Source organism: Arvicola amphibius, chromosome 3 (genome assembly GCF_903992535.2).
Source record: "Arvicola amphibius chromosome 3, mArvAmp1.2, whole genome shotgun sequence".
Taxonomy (NCBI): domain Eukaryota; kingdom Metazoa; phylum Chordata; class Mammalia; order Rodentia; family Cricetidae; genus Arvicola; species Arvicola amphibius.
Window position 1 is genome coordinate 140,360,962 of NC_052049.1, and position 23,419 is coordinate 140,384,380.

The 23,419-nt window shown below is 48.7% G+C and overlaps 1 protein-coding gene across 2 annotated transcripts in view; it reads right to left on the minus strand.

Moving 5' to 3' along the window:
- Positions 1-20,151, minus strand: part of Cgnl1 (cingulin like 1) — a 151,119-nt gene extending 130,968 nt beyond the window's left edge. For both annotated transcript variants that reach the window (XM_038321669.1, XM_038321668.1), the window contains exon 1: positions 20,034-20,151. The gene's annotated coding sequence lies outside the window, so the exon portion shown is untranslated. The remainder of the gene's footprint in view (positions 1-20,033) is intronic.
- Between the last annotated feature and the right edge of the window lie 3,268 nt (positions 20,152-23,419).

Sequence of the window (23,419 nt, forward strand, 5' to 3'; positions counted from 1 at the left end):
TTCCTCTGAACAGCCAAGTGGCCAGGCCAGCTGCAGATCTCAGCTCATTGTTGCTTTTCAGAGAAATTCTCCCAACAGCTCAGCAGCTCGTAGGAAAAGCCTTTCTGATAAGGTAGGGCCCAGTATCCAGACCACCTTATCTGGCTATATTGTTCTTTCGGCCCTTATCACGCAAGATAGGCCTTATCTGCTGGTCTATTTATTGTGTCTCCTCCATTACCATTCAAGATATCAGGATGGAGCCTTTTGTGAGCTGGATCTTCAGGGTTAAAATAGGGCCTGGCACACGGCAGACAGTGAGGAAAAGTCTTGCATATAAGCGTACAAGAATAAATATAAATAAATCAACCCATCAATCAATAGCATTTGTATTAAAAGTTGTATCTCCCAAAGAGTTTTTCAGAAGGTTCAGCCCATTCATGCTCCCACTGCTGGGGCTCAGTGTGGGAAAGAGCAGCAGGTTACAAAGAACAAAGGTAAAAAATACACAGGGCAAGACAGGCTGGCCAGAGCAGGAAGTTCTTACCGGAGGGCAGAAATAGAAAGAACCACAATTCCCAAACTAAAGAGTAGCACCTTGGAGTTGGAGAGATGGCTCAATGGTTAAGAACACTAATTATTCTTCCAAAGGACCTGGGTTCAATACCCAGCACCTACATGGAAGCTCACAACTGTCTGTAACTCTTGAAGTTGGAGATATGGCTCAGTGGTTAAGAACAATTGTTCTTCCAAAGGACCTGGGTTCAATTCCCAGCACCCACATGGAAGCTCGCAACTGTCTGTAACTCCAAAATCTGACACCCTCACACAGCAAAATACCAATGCACATTTTGTTTTTAAAAAAAAAATATCTCATGGTGACCCAGTCAATAAGAGAAACCAGATGCCAGCCAGAGGTGAGAGGTGGAACAACAAGCATAGCATCCCTATGGACAGTAGGATGGGTGGCATGGAACAGGACCATGACCTTGACACTAAGACTGTACACAGCACCTACTAGCTGAGAGCACCAGTATAAATGTGAAGACTACTGAGGAATCTGGTGAGGGCTTTGGAAGGAGGGAAATGTCACCCACCTCATGAATATTCATAATAACGTATTTAGTATTTAGTATTCTTGCAGAACCCACTGTGCTGCTACAGAACCTCTTGGATTCTGGGTGCTCCAATCTTTCCTTTCCACCCTGCTGAGGTCTCTCCAGATAGAATTAGGAGGCTCTATGCTTGTGAGGCTAACAGCCATTGGAAATCAGGTACCTCTGAGTGGCTTGAGGGGGTCACTCCAAGGCCTCCCTATTGGGAGGAAATGTGTTCCCTATCTTTGCTGTCTTAGTGCCCTTGAAAGCTGAAGGGACCAGAGAGAAGTCAGATTGCAGTCTTTCAGGCCAATCGCCCGAGGTTGAGAAACCACAGCCAGGGGCTGGAAAGCACTGAACAAAACTGCGGGGAAAGCATTTTTATACGAAAATGCACCCTTTGCAAAAAGCACCTGATCTAAGGGCCCATATTTCTCAATAAGCTCCCTCAGGGTGCCATTCCTGCAGCTTTTCATAGAAACTTGGTTTCAGAAAATCCATGACAGTTTCACCAGATTTATTAAAACAGCATTCTTTATGAGAAAATGTCTTACATACTACTAATAAAAGGGGGGGGGGAATGGGGGGCTCGCCAATCATAAATCCCCGAAGAGGCCGCAGTTGTGTGCCAGAGGGCAGCGGGGAAAAGTGCTCAGCTCCAGCGTTTCCAAAGACACAAGACTGGGCTTTTCCAGAGTTAGCAGAGAACAGACCGCGAGAGCTAAGTCATTTTCCTGGAAATACCACAAGGCTTCCAGGTCCCTGGACTTCAGAGCCCAGTTAATGAGAACAAGAGCCCAGGAGGTCTTGAGAAAGGGCCATGGGGCAGAGGCGTTTCTAACAGCCTAAATCAACACCTCAAATTGCAAGGGAAGCCACAGCTGCCCACAGAGCCCTGGCCCAAGGCACTCCCTAGGCAGCAATCATCCTGAGGTGTCTCTGGGAACGAGGAGTGTGGGAAGTCTCTTCCCGCATGGGGTAAGGGACGGTCCCTGGTTTCCCTGGCTAAAAGCCAGAGGCCACCTTCCACTCCAGAGGTGTCAAGCCGGGTCAGGGAGGGGTTGCCAGGGAGGGACTGCCACTCTAGACTTGGAGAATGGTACCCCAGGCATTCTCTAGGATGTTTCTGTCCTCCACAGCATCACCTCTGTTTAGACTGTGTGTTTGCCAGCTTGCCTCTAGCCAGTCAGATGCCACCTTTCAAGGGTTGTGTAGTTCTATAATGGCTTCCAGGAACAAATGCTCCAGCCGCTGAGGTTTGGCCATGGAATTCACTTTCCCCACTAAAACACTACAGCCCAGGCTCTGCTGGAGATTCTCAGGGCTGCACCATGGAGCAGGCCTTCCTGATCCTCAAAGTCAATGAAACCTGTCTTGAAATAAACACCCAAGCATCCACAAACAGTTCTTTCCCCAGGTTTTGATTTGTGGGCTTGGGAATTCTTTTTTTTTAACCTCTATCTCATCAAAGGAGGCTTTACACAGTTGAGAGAAAGTGTTTTAAACATACTATAATGCTTGCAAAAACAGTATCATTTTCTTAGCACCATAGTCCTGGCCTAAACGTTAGCAGGAAACCACCCCCTAGAAGGAGGTCCGGCCCACTGAGAAAGCATAGCATGAGTCAGGGACAGACTGGTCCAGCCAAGCCCACCATGATGGCCACCCTCAAGAGACAGACCCCCTCCATCCTTCTAGCAATCAAAGCTCCTTCATAGGCACTTTCTAAACACTCCCCTGGCTCCCTGGAAGGCGCTGTGGAAAGAACAGCTCTGTGATCCGCAGCTTCAGGCTGACATCATTGGAAACACCTCCTCCCCTTTTCAGGAGAGCTGGAAAAGTACCCACCTCCCCGTTTTCCGTTTGAAATAAAGCATGCATGGATGCATGGGTGGATGCATGCAGCCAGAGTCTCGGGTGCCTATAGCCCACTACCTTCTCACAGTATTTGAAAGTATCTCAAAGTCCTATTCAGAGGAGAAAATTTGTTCCTGAGGGTTAGGACAGGAAAACCAGAGGTCCCTAGCAGTGGCTTCATCTAAGACAAAAGGGGCATAGGTCACACAGCAGCTGAAGCCTTTAAACTCCACCAGCACCATTTGGTATTTAACTCCTCAAAGGTTTGCAAGTACTTCCTATGTACAAATCAGGAACCAGGGAGAGTAGAAAGAATTCTGGAAAATGAGCACGGTGGGAGGGGGAGGCAGCGAGGTTTCCTCAACCAAGAACTCTGCTCTCTCTACTCTTAAGACAAACCCAAGAGACTAAAAGCAACAAGACACAGAAAAAAAAGCCAACATGGTAACTCTTCTTTCTTTAGGAGGCAGGGTATCTCTGTGCAGCCCTTGCTGGTCTCGAACTCAGATCCACCTGCCTCTGCCTTCCCCAGTGCTGGGACTAAAGCGTGCATCATCATGCCTGGTATACTATTGCTTTTTCTGCTTTCTCACCCACAGGATTTTTACTGGCCAAAATAAGTAGGTTGTTAAAAAAAAAAAAAAAAAAAAAAGTGAAGCACGGTTTAAATTTCCAAACCACAAGTGACTTGGATTTCACTCAATAATGCCACAACACCACCATTTATTTAACTATAATTGGAATTTTAGGGTTAAATCTTTGTTTTTAGTTTTGTATTACATATCTGTTTATTTGCAGGAGTGGTGTGTGTGTGCGTGTGTGTGTGTGTGTGTGTGTGTGTGTGTGTGAGCATACTCGGCAGCACCATGGCACATATGTAGATGTCAAAGGTCAACCTGCAAGAGTCAGCTCTTTCCTTCTACCGTGTGGGTTTCCGAGGTCCCACTGTTGTGGCCATCAAGCTTAGTGGCCTGCTCTACCTGCTGTCCCTTACGATCATATTTAATGTCAAAACAACAAAAGCTTAGATTCACCACACCTGAAGGGAACGAGGTGACTGTTCCCAGAAGGAGGCCTGCGCCCTCTGTACTGCTCTCCACTCCAGGTGCCCTGTGAGCACCCGAGGTGGGTTAACACCGTGTGGGTGAAGATGGCAGGGATGTGGGGTGGGTTAACACAGCAGGGCTGTGTGCTTCCCCAACTGGCCAAGCAATCTGCCAGTCCAGCCTGAGCAAACACTCCCTATCCCCCCAGCATGCTTAGTTTTCAGGTCTGGAACGAGACTGGTTTCCAAACATGCTGTCTGCCTACGGCTGTTGAGCAGATGCCCCTTCCACATGCTCTGGTCTCTCCTCTGGGAGTGTGAGCACTCAGCCCTCACACTGGGGCGGGCCGTGGGCACACAGTCAGTGAGACTTCCTGCCCTCTTTCCCTCTTCCTCCAAAGAGACGGAGAAAATGTAAAAGGAGGGAAATCCTGACGTCACCAGGTCTTTATCCCTAAACCTTCCATTCATTGTTTTTTGGTTTCATTATATGGATTGAAAATATCCCCTTTTTACTGAACAAAATAACACGAACAGAATTGAAGGAAAAGAAACAAAGACAAAGGAAAAACCATACATGAACATAAATAAATGCTTGGGGAATTGTTCCATAGATTAACTGCCAGTGGTAAAACTGAAAATGGTTTTGAATTTTCATCTCATTTTTTTTATTTTCAAAATATTTTTGTGCAATAAGCATCTATCGTTTGTTTCTTTTTTCTTCTTCTTTTTTGGTTTTTCAAGACAGAGTTTCTTTGTTTAACTTTGGAGCCTATCCTGGAACTCGCTCTGTAAACCAGGCTGGCCTCGAACTCAGAGATCCCTTTGCCTCTACCTCCTGAGTGCTGGGATTAAAGGCGTATGCCACCACCACCTGGCACTTTCTGTCTCTGTCTCTCTGTCTCTGTCTCTCTCTGAGACAGGGTTTCTCTGTATAACCCTAGCTGTCCTGGAACTCTATTGACTAGGCTGGCCTTGAACTGAGAAATCCACCTACCTCTGCTGTGTCTGACCTGGAATTAATTTAAAGAGATTTGCCTGCCTCTGCCTTCTGAATGTGGGATTAAAAGCCTGCGCCACCATGCCTGGGTGCATTTATTGTTTCTTGTTGGGATGGGAATACAAGTCAGTTGTTCAAGAGTTTTCCTAGTGCACACTGGGTTCAATCCCCATAGACTGATTCCACAACTGCAACACTAAACAGAAACAAAATAAGGGAGGGGAAGATGGCTCAACAGGTAAAAGCACTGGCCACCAAGCCCAGTGATGACCTGAGTTTAATACCCAGGCCCCACACGATGGAAGGAGAGAACCAGTTCTTGCAAGTTGTCTTCTGACCTCCACACTCATGCTATTATACACATAAAATAAATAAGTACATGTAAAAAGCCTTTTAAATAAAGTCAGACACTAAATGGTACATACTTTATGAATCATTTGGTTTTTTTAAATGAAGTTTGAGTAGTAAAAACTTACATATGGTAAGAAACAGTGGCTACTATTGAAGGATGATAACTAAGACAAAGCAGGAGAAAACTTGTACAAGATTCTGTATCCTTATGACTAATGTATTTTACTTTAAAAAATAAAATCTTAGGCTGAGCCACAACTATCACTGCTTAAGAGCTCTGTGGCCTTGAGCCGATTCCTCTAACATCTAACCTAAATGAGGATAAACACATCACCTGCTTCATGGAGACGGTGAGAATTAAGTCCAGTGATGTCTATGCAGTCACACTAAACACAGGACCCGGTTCCGGGTAGAGCTCGGTGCTTGGCGGCGGCAGCTGCAGCAAACACCCTACTGCTGTTTTGACTGGCGTCAGGCTCCAAGCTTTGAGTCCTTAATCTTGTTGCAACCCCATCGCTCCAGTTCCTATTCTTATCTGTTTCTCGTCCAGAAGCCGAGCGGGTGGCCCAGGGAATCCAGAAGCATAGGAACCCCCAACTTCATCTCAAGAAGGGCGCGAGACACTGCGGATGCAGCCTCTGAGGTCACAGCAAAAGGAAGCTGGCCAGAGTCACCCCCATCAGGATTAATCACCCACTGAAGATAAAGAATGACTGGAGGCTCTAAAAGCAGTGGCTGGTTTTTGCAGGCGAAAGGATATTTTATTCTGGTGGAATAATTCATTTGGAATGGAGGAGTCGCATGGGATCCAAACCAGTTCATCTTTCTTCCCTCCGGAAGGTGAGGAGACAGCCAGCCCTCTGTTAGAAGTGTTTCGTGTTGACTGGCTGAATTTACTACCCTTTCATGTATCCGAGATTTATACTCAATTTGCGAAGCATATGCCTGTGGGTGAAATAACTTTAGATGCTGGTCATGCGGTAAAGGATTCGGATTAGCTCAGATCACTGAAACACCATAAACACGGCCTCCAGTTTATGAGGTCAGCCTGCAGATTGAACGTGATTCATTCTGACCGGCCTTTGCTTTAACGAATGCAGACATCCTCGAGTTCAAACCCAGCCCCACCGCTTACCAGCTGTATTACCTTGGCAAAGTACTGAATCTCTCTGTGCCTCACTTTCCTGAGATGGACTGACAAGACAATGACGTCATTACAAGAAGATAAATTAGAACCCATCAAGCACTTGTAGGTAATAGCTTGTTTCGGTCTTACGACAGTTTCTGATTATGGTACAGAATTCATCTGAAATGACACATTCCAATCACCACAAACTTGGAGGACATAGTACAGACTGCCTGAAAGCAAGGAGGTAATTTTACTAAAATTACATCAAGGGAGCATGAACATCATGTTACATATGCATGTGCATACACACGCACGCGCACACACACACACACACACACACACACACACAGGAAATTTAAATTTAAGTCAAGTCAACTATAGAATATAATATAGGAATGAGGTCAGAGTCTCTGCATCTCAATCTAAAGTCCCCAAAAGATGAGAAACAATATTCCAATTTCAAATATGTCTAAGGATATATATATATGTATATATTTGTGTATGTATGTATGACTCATACATGCACACACACACACACACACACACACACACACATTTGAGAATGCAGTTGGGCTTCAACTGTGGGTTCCTTTCAGCCTGCAGCAGAGAAGGCTCAATAAAATTGTACATTTTCCTTCCTTTGTAAATGTTGAAAGCTTTTCATTTTGTTCCAAAGGAAATGGCTGTAGCAAAGTTCAATGACATCAGACACCATCCTTGTCTGAGTGGTGTGGGTATCCGGTGGCCGTTACAGAGGGCTTAAGGCTAAAACCCAGAAGCACGTAAGCTACAGGCAACATCATGGAGCATCCCTTACAGCATGCTTCCTTCTGGTTTACCAGAAGCAACTCAGAAAATCAGCCCCGGAGCAAGGGAATGATGAACAGCACAACTCAATGGTCTCCTACCCCGTGACCCACCACCCCAGAAAAAGCCTCCCATTGCTTACACGCCTCCATGTTCCCATGTGGGAAAATCATGCTTGGGCTGCTGCTGCATGTAACTGTCTTCACACCAACAGGAATGTTCACACTTTTCTACAGACATTGACCAATGACATTGAAGATTCCTATCTCACGGCTGTTGTCGGTGGTTCTACTCTTGTTATCAAAGCAGTACAATCAAGACAGCATTTTTCTGCATTACTGGTCCAGGGTATCCAAGAGGGCAGAGGCAGGCAGATTTTTGTGAATTTGAGGCCAGCCTGATAGAGCAAGTTCTAGGCCAGGCAAGGCTACATAAGTGAGACCATGTATCAAAAGAGAAAGACACTCAGACTTCCGAAAGCCACATATTCCAAACACACCACACTGTAAGCCACCTCCTTCGCTACACCCTTTCCCATAAAACCCCTTCCCAGCTTCATTCTGCAGACCTTGGCACCACAGGTCTCAGTGTGGGACAGATGAACAAAAAGCTCCACCCTCAGATTGGTTCCCAGCAATGGACTGATCTGAGAGCTCAGAGCAAAAGCAGAAATGACAACTGAGTTTTATTGGTGAGACAGATTTCCAGCAGGCCCTACTTTCTTGCTGAGCTGAGCTGGCAGGTTGGGCTGTACACTTCATAAAGTTTGCTTTGGGTCTTGACCTTAACATCCGTTCATTCTTTAAATGTGTCTCACTCTGGGCCAGCCAGGTACTAGGGGAGGTTTAAAAAAAAAAAGATAAACTTATTTCACGGCTGGGCTTTTCCCCTTTTACATTAACCAGACATAGCTAAAGGCACTCCTGTCCTGCACGAGGTCAAGTTTCCCACTGTCCTAGCTAGGATCTTCTCTTGCCTCTCCTTAAGATCCCCTCCCCCATCCTGCTAATCCCAAACTTGGTTACCTAGGTACAGTGGATAAATGCCATGTCAATACTTAAAAGTATAGCTGAATTCCCCCAAGTAATGCCCACGTGTTATAAAGCATTTTTTAAAAAATCCTAAACAGGGTATAGTGGTGGCTCACACCCTTAATCCCAGCACTCAGGAGGCAGAGGCAGGTGAATCTCTGAGTTCGTTCAAGGCCAGCCTGGTCTACAGAGTGAGTTCCAGGACAGCCAGGGCTGCTACACAGTGAAACCCTGTCTCAGAGGGGAAGAAAAAACGCTATAGTCCAGCTCAAACGTCTGTGTTTAATGAGTGAATGGGAAGGACATTTTCTCTCTGACATTCTCTAAAGGACAATTTGAGAGAACAGGCCTGTTCCCTCCCAGTGTCTGTTTCCACTCAGAGAGCTGGGAGGCTCGCACACTGAAGAGCCTTGAAGCTCTTTGAACAAGGCCTGGGCAAAGTTCACAATCCTCAGGGTGTCGGGAATTTAACAGACAGATCAAGCATATCTTCCCCATGTTTCCTCCAGAAGCCAGATGTGACACTCACCATGTCTCACAGACGTCACAAGCCCACCAGGTAGGGAAGCAAAAAAAGGTTTCTCCCAGCCCCATCTCCAAATGTCTGTTGCACACAGGCCTCAGAATGGTGGGGAGGGGACACCAGGATTCAGCCCTGGGCAGAGCAAGGCCAGCTCTGCCTGGCTGGATCCCGCAGCCTGTGAAGACTCCCTGGGGTTCTCCGTCTCTCCTGTCCTGGCCCAGCACCAGAAGGGTGTCCAGACAACACCAGCAAAAACAAAAAGTTAGGCTGCAGAACACGGTGCTTGAGAGCCTGGCTCCCCTCCGCCCCCCAGCATCCCCTCCCCGGGATAGTCTCAAGTACTGGTGAACGTGAAGCAGTCAGCAGCCTGCTGTGTCTAGCCCACCTCTCCTGAACCAAAGCAAGAGACAGAGGCTCCCCAGTTCTCACAGCCTCAGGCAGCCTCCAACCAGGCAGGAGCCCAAAGCCCAGACACCCAGAGCTGACCTGCTCTCCTGACTGCTTTTTAGAAATTCCTTCTGTTGAAGCCCTCACCCTGGGACTCAAAAGGGGGTGGCTGAGGGAAAGGGGACAAGCTGCCCTTTCTAGGCAAGCTTCAGGTTCCATACAGTCTCTCCAGAGAGCTAGCTTTACATTTCTATGTAGCTTCAGGCTTCTCTAAGGCAGAAATCCTCTACCAGAGGCTGTTGCAATCTCTACCCCCCCCCAATACACATACACACTTTCCCAGCCTCCCCAGGACACACACACACCACATACACACAGACACACACACACACACACCACATACACACACTTCCCCAGTCCCCCACCTCCCGGCCTCAGGTATGGGTCAAAGACAAAACTACAAATCTGGCAGGCCTCTGCCTGAAGTCGAAAGCAAAGGATATTATTAAAGGCACGGGTTAAGGATCCTCACTCTGCAGCTCCTCATTTAGAAGCCCTCGGTGGCATGCAGTGTAAACATGTCCCAGTGCTTTAAAACGAAGGGAGGTTTCTATTAAATGACTTAATTGAGGGCCACTTCTGGCGGAAAGCTTTTAAAGTGAGGAATAAAGGGGGCCTGGCGGGTGTCTCCCAGACACTTGTTTGGAAAACCTGCCATGCTGTCACGGGAAATTAAGCACAACGGGGGGGCAGGGTCCCCATGTGTGTTCCTGCAGTGTGATCTCCAACAGAAATAAAACACCCCAGGAAACCTATCCCTGGGTATGCCAGGAGCCTAGCAAGAGTGTGTCAAGGGTCATTGGAAGCATGGGATGGGAAAAGTGGGAAATTTAAGGCTGATAGCCAAAGGGGATGCAAAGAGATGATTAAAAATGGGTGTTTTAAAACTTGAAACAGGACATAACTGGAGAAAAACGGGTCTGATAAAACAGATAAGGACACTGGTAAAGACGGCCAGGATGCCCTTAATCCCAGCACTTGGGGTACAGAGGCAAGCTTTGTCCACATACTGAGCCAGTCAGGGCTATGTGGCGAAACTTTGTCCACCCCCAATCACCCCCATCCCCAAAAGGAGCTTTGACCCCTGTGTCAGTAATGGCTCCAGACGCAGAAGGCAAGGAACTGGGGCTGAGAGATATCCGGAATAAGCATTTCTATAGAGGCAGAGAGAAGGGGCCTGATGGCAGGGAAAAAGTAATACAGGTTTCTGTTTGGGGACGCGGAAAGTCTTAGATAGTAAAGATGGCTGCCCAACACCGTGAATACACTCCATCCCACTGAAATGCAATTTTCACACTGTATTTTACCAAACAAACCAAAAAATTAAAATTAAAATTAAAAAACAAAACAACAACAACAAAACCCACCTCCCAGGGACTAGAGAGATGGCTCAGTCGGTTCCAAGCGCAAGCTGCTCTTGCAGAGCACCCAGGGCCAGTTCCCAGAAGCCACATGGCCTGTCACAACTATCTGTAATGCCAGTTCCAGGAAATCAGACTCCCTCTTCTGGTTTCCACGGGTACTCCACACACACAGTACACATGCACACTTTCAGGCAAACACTCTTTAATATATATATAGCAGGAGACTCCCAAACCAGAAGCAATCCCTCCCTTTCCTGAATACCAATACAATACACACACCTCAGACCAGAGTAAAATGGATGGTCTACTACCAACTCAGATACCGAGCCAGGCTTCCGTCTTCACTCTGTTCATCCCCAGGGTGGCTTAAACCTCATACCAATCTTCAAGTAGGAGTCACCATTTTCACAAATGAGGAAACTGAGGCACAAGAGGTCACAGAACAAACCCAGGGACAGCACAGGTGACACCGTTAGAGTAGCCAAGCAACTTACTACCCTCTTCACACTTCCAACCCCCGGACTGCACTGCCTCCGGATCTACGGTCGTCTGCGCATGTCAGTGTAAGAACTGTTGGCAGAACAACAGATTTACCACCCAGAATGCGACCCAGGTACTCTAGCTGCTGCCCTCGCCACCTGGCATTGCCTTCAGATGCATGTGCTCGTGCATGAAGTACAGCTTCCAAAACACCTGCAGACGGGGGGTGCCTGTTGGCTGGGAGTTTGGCTCGCTAGCAGAGTCTTACATAGCATGTGTAAGGGCTCTCGGTTTAATCGCCAGCACAATTATTATTATTATTATTATTATTATTATTATTATTATTATTATTATTATTATTTAAAGGCACAGTCTGGAATCTCACAAGCACCTTCACACTGGTTAATTTACCCCTTAGAACCACACAAGTTTCATTTCTGCTGCTATGATAAAACATCCTAGCTTAGAGTAATTTAGGAGAGGCGGTTTGCCTAGTCATCTCACCTCTAGGTTCTACTCCTTATGGTGGGTACGTCGAGGCAGGAACCCACAGCATCACATCCACAGTCAGGAGCTGAGAAACAAGAAAGGTGGGGATCCTCGCTTGCTCTCAGAGCTCTCACTACTCTAACACAGTTAGGACCCCCTGCCTGGAGAATGCTGTGGCCCACAATGGGCTGGGTCTTCTACGTTCATGAAGAAGCAAAACAATCCCCAACAGGCGAATTTGATCTAGATAATTAATTCCTCGTGGATGCTCACTTCTCAGGTGAGTCTAAGTTGTGTCAATTTGACAGTTAAAACTAACCAGCAAAATGAGACAAGCTGGGGATAGACACACACACGCGCGCGCGCACACACACACACACACACACACACACACACACACACACACACACACACGAAGCTTTCAATGCTGGTAGCCAGTCCCAGGCCACTCCACCTGGTGACTTCCTCCAGGGTTGAGTCTAACTACCTGGAGGTTAAGGGGTTTCACTGCTAAAAGCAGGGTTATTTAGATGTAAATAGTGCAAGCAATTACAAATGAAGTTAAAGAGGGCTTAGTAGAGAGTAAATTGGCTATTCCCAGTTGGGAACACCTGCCGGCCAACCAGAAACAACCAATAAAAAGTGGAATTCTACTTCGGAAAGCAAGGAACTTTATCAATTACTAGAAACTCCCTTTGAGCAGAGATGGTAAATTGAGCTAACACCTCAAAGGAGCAAGGCTCAGCCCCACCGCTCTCTACAGCCACCAATTGTCCTCAGACCCGAAGGACAGTGGCAGCATCACTGACCTCCAGCGTCTGCGCGTCAAGACGACTCTGCGCCACCTACTGTACCTGCTTCTGCCTAGCGATGAGAAGTAGGCTTAGAGCCCCACGTAACAGATGGGGAAGCAAAGGCCAGATGAAGAGGACTCAGCCAGAACCACACTCCTAATGACTGACAAAGCGGGCTTTCAAGACAACTACTCGAGACCAGCAAGCTTTTAACCCACAGAAATTGAGGGCCCACATTCTAAAACTTAAATAACACTTGATTAAGAGTAAGCTAAAAAGAAAAAAATCTTGCCGAGCGGTGGTGGCACACGCCTTTAATCCTAGCACTCAGAAGGCAGAGGCAGGTGGATCTCTAAGTCGAGGCCAGCCTGGTCTACAGAGCAAGTTCCAGGACAGCTAGAGCTGTTACACAGAGAAACCCTGTCTTAAAAAAGAAAGGTGGAAAGAAAGAAACAAAGAAAGAAGGGAGGGAGGAAGGGAGGGGAGGGAGGAAGAAATAGAGGAGCTGAGAGAGAATACAAATCAGCCAGGACCAAAAAGCAGAACCATGCACAGTAGAGCAGTAGTCATTAGGGGTGAGTGAGGGCAACTCACTTAGAACCCTGTTCTTAACCCCCTAAGAAGCTGTTTGAATTTGACAGATTGTCCCGTTCCCCATGGCCTGTTTCTCTCCCTTAGAACAAGCTGGTAGAGACTATTCCACAAAAATGCTACAGGGAAGGTGAGCAGGCAGGGCAAAGGAGTCAGGACCACCTATGCTGTTATAGGAGAGGAACTAGTTTTGGATAGACCTCAGAGGAGGAAGGGAAGCTTGTGCCGTTCTCCTTCTCTGTCTCATCTCTCTCTCTCTTTCTCTCATATCCTACCCTGCTGCCTCACACCCAGAAACCGTGACTCTCCTTCAGGAAGAGGGACCATGCCTTGAGAAGGCCAGTCCTACATAACAAGCTAAAAGCGAAGTCTAATAGCCCAGCTCCAACTCTCCCTCACCTCCCCACTTCCCAAAGCTTACCCAGGAAAGCAGAAATGTTTAGGACTAAACCGGTCTGGACACATCCTAGACAAAAATATCTACGTCCTAAACCAAAAATTCATAAACAAAGGAGATCATAAGTTTGGTCAGTGTCCCCCTATGGTCCCCAAGTAAGTATCCCCCACCCAATTCATTTACTTTATTTTACATGTATGAGTACTTTACCTACATGTATGTCTGTGTATCTACATACATGTACCTACACGTGTGCCTGTTACCCTTGAATGTTAGAGGAAGGTACTGGATCCCCTGGAACTGGAGCTACAATGTGGGTGCTGGGAACTGAACCTGGGTTCTCTGTGAGGGCAGCCAGTGCTCTCAACCACTGACTATGTCTCCAGTCCAGTCCCTCTCTCAGCCTTCAACAGCAACCACAGCTTTCAGGTCTCCCCACCCTCATGCTTCTGAGCCTTGACTGGGACAGGGAGGGACGCTCTCCACTTCCCAGCTGCAGCTGTATGGTTCTGAAGGAGCATAAAGATCTCACGAGCAAACACTGCAGAGAATCAAACCTTTACAGCAAACTTTCTTGGCCTCCTAAAAGCTCGCAATAGGGCTAGGGAGTTGGGCTCTGTTGGTTAGGTGTCTCTAACATGCAGGGGCTCCACCTTCTAACACAGCATAAACCAAGCATGGTAATACACTCACACACACACACACACACACACACACACACACACACATCTATATCCATCTGCAATCCCAGCACCTGGGAAGTAGAGGCAGGAGGACGAGAAATTCAAAGATACATTCTGCTACATAGTGAATCTGAGGGAGCCTGAGCTACATGAGAACCTGTCACAATAACAACAGTATTGGTCTTACAGATAACCAAAAAACTACAAAATAATACCCTGAACCATCCCTACTTTGCCTGAGGTAAGCAAAATCACTGTGACTGTGTTGCGGGTGGAAGTTCCAGCTCAAGCCCCCTCCCCTGGCAGTGGCCTCAGTCCTGACTCCACCTCCGAGAAAGCCTGCCAATGGATGACACCTCCCCAGAGATGCTCAAGACCACTCCCACAGGGTATTTAAACAGCACCCCAGAGAACAAGCACGTGGTTTTCCTGTCTTCCTTCCCTGGCTCCTTCCTGGGGGACTGGAAGGCTACCGGGGAATGTTGGTATCCATTAAACCTGGGCTTTTTCTAATTCGGTTTAATTTGGTCTGATTTGGATTATTGCGTCGGTGGAGAGGTTTATTGGGGCACAAAAACTTTTCAGATTGGACAGCAGGGAACAAACTCCATTCTATAAACAAAGACACAGCCAGGCAAATGGGCAGCCTACTCCAAGTTCAAAGACTGTGTCCTGTGTTGTAATCCTGAATACTTAACTCCCTGTTGACTCTCTAAGTCTGTGGCAGCCAGGTCTTTCTGAGTGGGAATTCTGTGTGTGTACCTGTGGTACTGCCCACAGTAGTGACGACCACTCATTTTCAAATCTGTTCTGGGCTCATCAGTAACGACAGTTCCGTCAGGCCCGAAGCCCCGACTACCTGCAAATTTAAGAGCTCAAGGTAATTACAGTGCAGTCGAATTCTGTTTAGGTTGTATGCTTGGGCTGCGGACCTTCCCTGTACCCCAGAAAGCCCAGCACTCAAGTCTGTGTTTTACTCTTACCCAATAACCAATGACTTCCAGAACTCAGAGGTTTGCAAAGCTTGAAGCAATGCAGGGACAGTACCTCCCTCCCCCAGACTGGGCATCCAGAGCCTTCCCAGACAGATGCATCAGCCAGCTCCTCTAAAACAAGAAAAGGACTCTGTGAAAGTCGCCTTACGGCAAGAACACCCTGGTCTTTGAGACGTTTACATCTTCCAGGAGGGAAATCAATAAATCCATCCAAACTCAAGGGGACTGTGCCAGGGTGGAGGGGGCGGGGAGAGGGTGGTACTAAAAACACAATGTCGTTTTTAAAAGATACACTTATTTCTATGTGCATGAGTATTTTGTTTGTGCGACGGTATGTACACCTCATGTGTGGCCCTCATGGGTGCAGTGCCCACAGAAACCAGAAGACTGCGAGTTCCATACGGTTGTGAACTGGTGTGTGGACACTAGGACTCCAACCCGGGTCCTCTTCAAGAACAGTAAGGACTCGCAACCACTAAGCTGTCCCCCCAACCCCTGAAAACACCCTGTCTTAATCAGCTCTATTTAAGGGAGCGCCGTGCTCCCTTAAACTGAGCTCTGTAGTGAGACCAGAGCGAGCACTTGCGAACCTCCCTCAGCTCAGCCACAGCACAGACACAGTGAGTGGCCCCACGGCCTGGAGTCTCCAGGGATGTCAGGGTTCAGAGCAGAGGACAAGAAGTGCTTGAGTAGCAGCCTGGCACTTGGATATGATCGATAAACAAATAGTACTGGGCTGTGGAATGCTTTAGTTGGTAGGGCTCGCCTGGCATACATGAAGTTCTGGGTTCAATTACCAGGGCCGCATAGCGGGGCATAGTAGTGTCTGCCTACAAGCCCAGGATTTGGGAGGTTCAACATATTTTTGTTGTAGCTTAGAGACAGGGTTTAAGTTTCCCAACCTGGCCTTGATCTCAGCCCAGCAGCCTCCTGAATGGCTCAGATGACAAGCCTGTGGATTACTAACTCTTGCTGATAGGCCTGGCCTTAGTAATTATTCCGGTAACTGGGAGCTTGGGAGCCTACGAAGCACTACTTGGAAGACAGGAGTGAGCTACATGCAGCTCCCAACCATCTCAGGAGTCCTGTCTTAAAGCAGCAGTACGGGAGAAGGGTTGAGCTCAGAGGCAGGCTCCACCCTGAGAAGCTGGGGCTTTGATTCTAAGGACACTGTCACTGATGCAAGGCCACTAAACTTCCATTACCAGCCACCAACGGCCAGATGAGCTGTTCTGTTCACACAAGTTTTCCAGCCCTCCAGAGACCCGCTATCACAATGTATCCACCAGAACCCAGCATCCTTTCTTTCCTCCTGAGTAATGGGTACCTGCCCCTGCCCCTCCCCCTCCTCCAGTCCCACAACTTGCTCAGTTCAAATCTGGTGCAGAGTCCCAATGAAACAAGCTGGACCTTGAACCTCAGAAAATGTTTCTTATGACTTCCATATCCATGAACTGCAGGGGAATCGAGCCAGGCGAGGCTACTGCCCTACAGAGAACCCGGTTCACCATAACCCAGTCTGCAGATCTAACTTCCCGAACTCAGGCTCTGTAATGCAAGGACTGTATCCTGCTGACCAAGAACTTGGCAGGTGGGACAGAGCTCTGCCCACAGCGGTGGCTTTTTTTTAAAAGGTTGCTCAATGAGTAACCAAAGGAAGAAATAAAAACAACCGCCTCTCATGCGGCTAGGCAGTAAATCCCAGCACTTGGGAGGCTAAGGCCGGACAGGGTCTACCTCAGTCAGAGGGGAGCCTAGGCTACATAGAAAGAGCCAACTCCTACCACCCCCCACCCTACCTCTCACAAAAGAAGTTGAGAACATTGGCTGGGGAAGCAGGAAGGCAGACTGTGAAGGAACAAAGTAACGGAGGTTGTGATGGGCAAGGTCAGAAAACAACATGTAGGGATCTAGGAATCGGGTCTCTCCTTCCACCATGTAGGCTCCATGGATCAGCTCAGGGCATCAGGCTTGGCAGCAAGCCTCTGCCAGCTGAGCCATCTTAGCAGCCCCAGTGGGGACATTTGACTGAACATCCCAGCAAGCTTCCCACTTCCCGAAGACCACACAACCTTGGTGCCACCCCCATCAGCACCTCTCCTCTCCCCACCCCTGCCCCCCTTTCTGGGTTCTCATGTCTTAACTTGTTTCCTCTTAAAAACGATGCCAAATGACAGAAGAAAGTATGTGCTTGGGTGTCACCCAGGCAAAATTACCCAGTTTTCCTTCCCCTTGAACTTTATGTTTCTCCTTGGGAGCCAGCTTCTCTTATATATAATCTTTGCCCTTTAGCACCAGGGCCAAAGAAAGGGAGGAAGGAGGGAGGATGGGAGGGAGGATAGAAGGGAGGGAGGGAGGGAGGGAGGGAGGGAGGGAGGGAGGGAGGGAAGGAGAGCTCACTCAGCTGGGCCTTTTGAAAAGGTTAGCAGCATCTTTTAGATAAAGTTTCAGAGGGAAAGCTAAGAAACACTTTAAATTCCATCATTCCTCACTCCGTCATCATGAGAAAGTAACTTAAGACACACACACACACACACACACAAAATGAAGTCATTATACTAAGTGGCTGGTTACAACAGGCCATCACAGCTCTCAGGACAAACCACAGGCCTCTTCTGGAAGCTGCACCCCTTCCCCTGGATGAAAATACCCCACTCACACATCCCATTTTTCTTCACTTGTTTCCTTCTGTTCAGGTCAGAACGCTACAACTGCTACCCCAAAGTGGCAAGTGTTGTGATAAATCTGCCTCTGGCCACACTGAGCTACATACAGGGTGGGGCCTCCTGCACGCCCCGTCTCACAGGCAACTGCCACTATCCAGTCTCATGGTGCAGGTAACTGCTACTCCGGCACAGCTTTTCAGATACCAGGAGTATGACAGCATCTTTAGGTAAATCTTGGTCTCCAGCTGGAAAGGAGTTTACAACCAGTCATTTTGATGCGCTGGTACATGCTTATGCATGCACGCACGCACACACAAACACTCACGGGAGAATACTTTCTGTATGGTTCTGTTCCCCCAAGCACTCCGCATAGCCTCTACTCCTGAGCCAGGTGACACTCCCCAGTGGTCACACTTCTAGCAGCTGAGCACAGCAGCAGGACAGGGAGGAGGGAAGGAAAGGGGAACAGACCAAAGGGACAAGACACTAGCATTTTTTATTGTTCAAAGTCAGTGTCCTCTGGCTCAAGTCAGAAGCCAGAAGCAAACACAAACACCCTTCCCAGGGCATTCTTAAAGGGACTTCATTTTAATACTACAAAAAGACAAAACACTCAGGGCCAGCACCTCAGGAAAAGGCAAAATCTGATTTGTGGCCACATTGTAACACTGGAGAGAGAGTCGTGCAAATACTTAACTTAGAATACCAGAGAGGGTTAACCTAGGGACAACCATGTTGATAAAACATATGTGACCCAAATCACTAGATTCTGACATGGACTCAGCGTTTTCCTTTGTTCTATCATTTTTCAAACAACCTGACAGGTGACTGAGGAGATACCTCGGTTTTGCCATGTTACTGGAAGCGCTAATTCACTAACTCCGATATTATTCTAACAAGGAGCATACACACGGTTGCTCCTAAGGGCTGGAGCACACATCAAAATAACTAACTCACAAATGCACACACGTGGACACAAGTGCCAGGCACAAAGCCTTCAGGATCTCGCCAACTTCGGGGAAAACTCTCTTGTTTATGCAAACGCCAATATTTCAATGCGCGCTGCGCTCGATTGATCGTGGTGTGGGGTGGGGTGGTGTGTGTGTGTGTGTGTGTGTGTGTGCGCGCGCGCGCGCGCGCGAGCGTTCTGGTAAGGAAGGGTCTACTAGAGCTCACCAAATTCTAAGTATTCTTTGCTTTTCATCTGAGATCCTTTCCAAACCACTTGGTTTTCCCTGGTAGGACAAGCCTGTGTTATAACCTTGACTCTGGCAAGGACTTGAAATTTTAAATGCACCACACTTTAACCTCCTAGGTAGAAAGTGCCCCTGGAAATATTTACTGTAAACAGAGTTAGGAACAAAGGAAACTTTCCTTTTTTTTTTTTTTTTTAAGGCACCACCTGCGGTCTAAGGTTGGCACCGGGCATCCACAGGCCCCCCTGGTGGAGAGGTGGCTAAGGAGCCTGAGAGCCGCATGCAGATGGGTTCTCCCCAAGAGAGCTCTCTGCGTTTCCCGGTTTCCAACCCGGCAGCAACCAGATAGAGCCACGGGGCGGGGGAGGGGGGCACGTTTTAAAAGTTCCCAGCGGCGCACCCCAGACCCCTGGTATCGGGATGTAGTCAGAGGGTACGAAGGTGAGGGTCTTTTTTCAGTTTTGTTTTTAAATCTCACCAGGTGTGTAGCCGCCAGGTCACCTTAAGAATAACTCCCACTGTATTTTGAGCGGGGTTCTCGGTGTTGGAGGGCTCTTGGGGTGAAGGGGCACGCACGTAGAAAATACACAGAGTTCTTTTACAAATTCTTTGCCCAACACCACAGCCAGGCACCTGTCTAGAAGCCAAACGCTGATGCAACTTGGAAAAGTCCCTCAAAAGACAGAAAAAAAAAAAGTAAGGGCTTTCGGGGTGACCGGCCTGGACAGTGCAGTGCCGCGCGGACCAGGACAGAGGAGCGACCACCAGCCTGTTCGGTTTAAGAAATGGTCTTAAAGAGCACGCTGAGATTAAACCCTGCCAGGAAGACGAGGAGTGCACTGCTCTGTGTGGATCGCCCGCAGCTGTCACTAGAGCTCAGCACAGGTTCGCCACCAACTGTTTGGTGCGTCTAGAGTGCAGGGAGCGGGGTAGGAGACAGGAGCACACCTCCAGCCCGGGCACTGCGGCGGCCACGCCGGGATCCAGGAACCAACGCTTAGGCTGAGGACTGCGCAAACCTGCAGGAGCCCGAGCCCCTCGCCGTCCGGGGCAGCACCTGGGCCCCGGTGGCTCGTGCACACCCTCCCCGCCCCGGCTCCGAGCCCACTTACCGCCTCCGTCTCCCGGGTCCCGCTCCGCCGCAGCCCGCAGACCCGGGCCGGAGAGCAGCGGCCGCCGAGTCGCCAGGAGGCCGCGCCAGCCCCGCCCCGCCCTGCAGCCGCCCGCCCTCCCGGGAGGAGGAGCAGGCGGGTCTGCGTCCGGACCCTCCCAGGGACCCGGGACCCAGGCGAACCCAGGACTGAGGGCCCTCGCAGGCAAGCCGGGACGCTCCCTGCTCTGCTCCATCTGCACCCTCGCCAGCACCTCTTCCCTTCCCTGCAGCCTCCCTCTCTCCTCTCTCCGCGCTCCTGTATACCCCTCCAGGAAGCCTTCCCTATTTCGCAGTCCCACCCCATCCCAGATACGCTTCCCCCACACTTCCACGCAGCCTTGATCTCTTCACCTGGGAGCAAATCACACTGATGGAAAAGCACGGGAGTGACTCCAATAAGCTAAAGCTGGGCCCGTCTCTGAGGTCACCCAGCTGCTGGTGGCAGTACTGGCATTAGAAAACAGATCTCAGGTCCTAGTTTAGTCCCGTCCCAGGGAAAGTGACTTTACATTGACAACTGCGACAGTCAGTGTGAAGCTTGTCACTTCCAAGCCTCGGTTTCCTCCGTTGTAAAGTGAACAGGACACCCACTCCACGGAAGAAAGGACTGCAGAAATGTCACGTGGCATACACTATTTTAATAAGTAAATGTTTGTTGACATGCCGAATAAAACCAACGCTCAAAACATTCAGTCTCTCAAAATAGCGACGTGAAAAGATTCCAAAAGGTAATAGCAATTCTTGTAGGAAAAACACATAGCAGAAGGGGAAAAAATACACAGTGATTAAAAGTGCTCGTATTTACCGGGCTGGAGAGATGGCTCAGCAGTTAAGAGAACTTGCAGCTCCAGCAGAAGTTCCGGTTCAATTCCCAGCACCCACGTGGTGGCTCACAAACCTCCGTAACTCCAGTCTCAATGGATCTAGTGCCCTCTTCTGGCCTCCTCGGGTACTGCAGATGTGCAGTGCTCAGACATACATGCAGGCAAAACAGCACAATTATTTTCAAGTGATTTTTAAAAAGAACACAAAGGAGGCCGCCATCCTCCCTGGAGCCCTTTGAATTTACTTCTCAGAAACAGTGGGTCTACTAGGCAGGTTCCACCCGTAGTCAACTACAGCCAAGAATGGTTATCAATGCAGCCTTCCTGCCCCTCCCCCAAATGAAAGTAGTAACCCTACTTAGAAGATTAAGCGTTTTGTGATTTTTGTCAAAAAATTAATTGCTTAGCTCTCGAGTCTGGACTTCGTACGGGACAAAACTGTATGGATGGCGTTCTTGGGCGGGGCTGCTTGCCTGAGCGAAGGCCTCTGGGTTTGGGGTACATCTGGAACCTGGAATTAGGCAAATTAGCAAGTGAGGCTGTGCCTGACGGTGGGAAAGGCATCAGATAACACAGGCAGGGACGCAGGTTAACCACGCCGCAGACACCTCAAAATGCCTGCAATGAAACCTGCACCTACATGGGGCTAAACGCCAGGACTGGCAGAACCCTGCAGTACGGTGACCAGCCCAGCCAGGAGGAAGGCTACAGCCAGAAGCTGTATGGGGAAAGACCTTCCCAAAGAGCTTCTCAAATTGGTGGCCAGATATGTGTCCTGAGGTAGTTCCAGAGACAGAAATAAGGACATGGAGAGAGGTTTTTAAAAAGATGTATTTTTTATGTCTGTATGTATGTGCCTGAATATATGTATTTTATCATGCATGTGCAGTGCCCATAGGGGCCAGAAGAAGACATTGGGTTCCCTGGGGCTGGAGTTACAGGTGGTTGAGCATCTGATGTGGGTGCTTTGGATCTGAACCCTAGCCCTCTGAAAAATCAGCAAGTGATTGATTATTTATGTATTCATTGGTTTTTCGAGACAGGGTTCTCTGTCCTGGTACTCTATACACCAGGCTGGCCTCAACCTCAGAGATCCACCTGCCTCTGCCTCCCCTGTGCTGGGAGAAAGTGCTTAGCCGCGGAATCGTCTCCCCAGCTGGAGAGGGTGTTTCTGCGAGAGCTGCTGAATGTTTTGTAGAACTTTCCCTGGAAATTCATGACCTCCCGGCAGGCTGGTGGCTGGGATGGGGGAAGGGCACAACGTATGAACTAGGTACTGGAAAGGAGGGTGAAGTGCCCTTACTCGGGGCCAGGAAATGGAAGGCTCACCCAAGGAAGAAAAGGAGGGATAGTGAGAGGTGTTGGGGAACCCTGTGACTCTAAGGGAAACCAGGGCGAGTCGGAGGCTGGCCCATTTGCTGCTCATCTAGTCCCACCTAGACCGCTGAGAGCATCTGCAGAAACTACCCGCTCGGCAAACATTTGCTAAGCACAGAGAAAGCAATTATCCAGTGTGCCCACCTCTTTCCCAACAGGTAGTCTGATGGTAACCCAAATAAGGGGAGTGGGTGGGGAGGCAAGGAGGGAGGCAGAATCAGGATGGGCTCACAGAGAAGCAGCCCTACACGCCTCTGCTCTCACTACAGACACTCAAGTCCCACCAGCCGGAAGGGAAGGCAAGCCTGTGCAAGCCAGCAATGGCTCTGATATGCCTTCCCTAGCATCTTTCTTTTTTTAATACTTATTTGTTTATTTATTATGTATACAATATTCTGTTTTGTGTGTATGCCTGCAGGCCAGAAGAGGGTGCCAGACCTCATTACAGATAGTTGTGAGCCATCATGTGGTTGTCAGGAATCGAACTCAGGACCTTTGGAAGAGCAGGCAGTGCTCTTAACCACTGAGCCATCTCCCCAGCACCCTAGCATCTTTCTTCAGTGGCTATCTGTTTATTTATTTTGTGGGACTTGGTGTCTGTGTATGTTTTGGGGTTGGAGGATGTCTGTGCCAGTAATTTGCCTAAAGCAAAACATTTGGAAGATAGCATAGATTAGAATCACCTCTTTCCTCTCCAAGTTTTGTAAGCATGAAATGTGTAGTATCAAAATATTCAGATAACACCAGGTTAGCAAGAGCAGCATGACCCACTGGAAGGGCCAGGGAAAGGAGGCTGCAGGCTAACGCACATCCCTGGCCCACGCTCTGCAGACCTAGTGAATGGGGGTAGCAGGGAGCACATAGGGCAATGTCTACTCCGGGAAGCTGTGAAGAAGCACCAAGGGAGAAAGATGGGTCTGATGGGAGCCCTGGGAAGAGGTCTGTGTCTGGAGCTATGAGCATGAGGCTGCCTTAGTCTGAGTTGCCCTGGAAACGAACCTTTGAGGCAGGAGTTGGAAGCAGGTGTTATATTTAGGAAATGGCGCCAGGAAGTAGGAGTCTGGAGAAAGAAGAGTGAGGTAGGGAACAAGGGAAGGCCAGCTTTAGGGTGTGTTCAGGGGAATGAGGCTGTGTGAACTGGGGA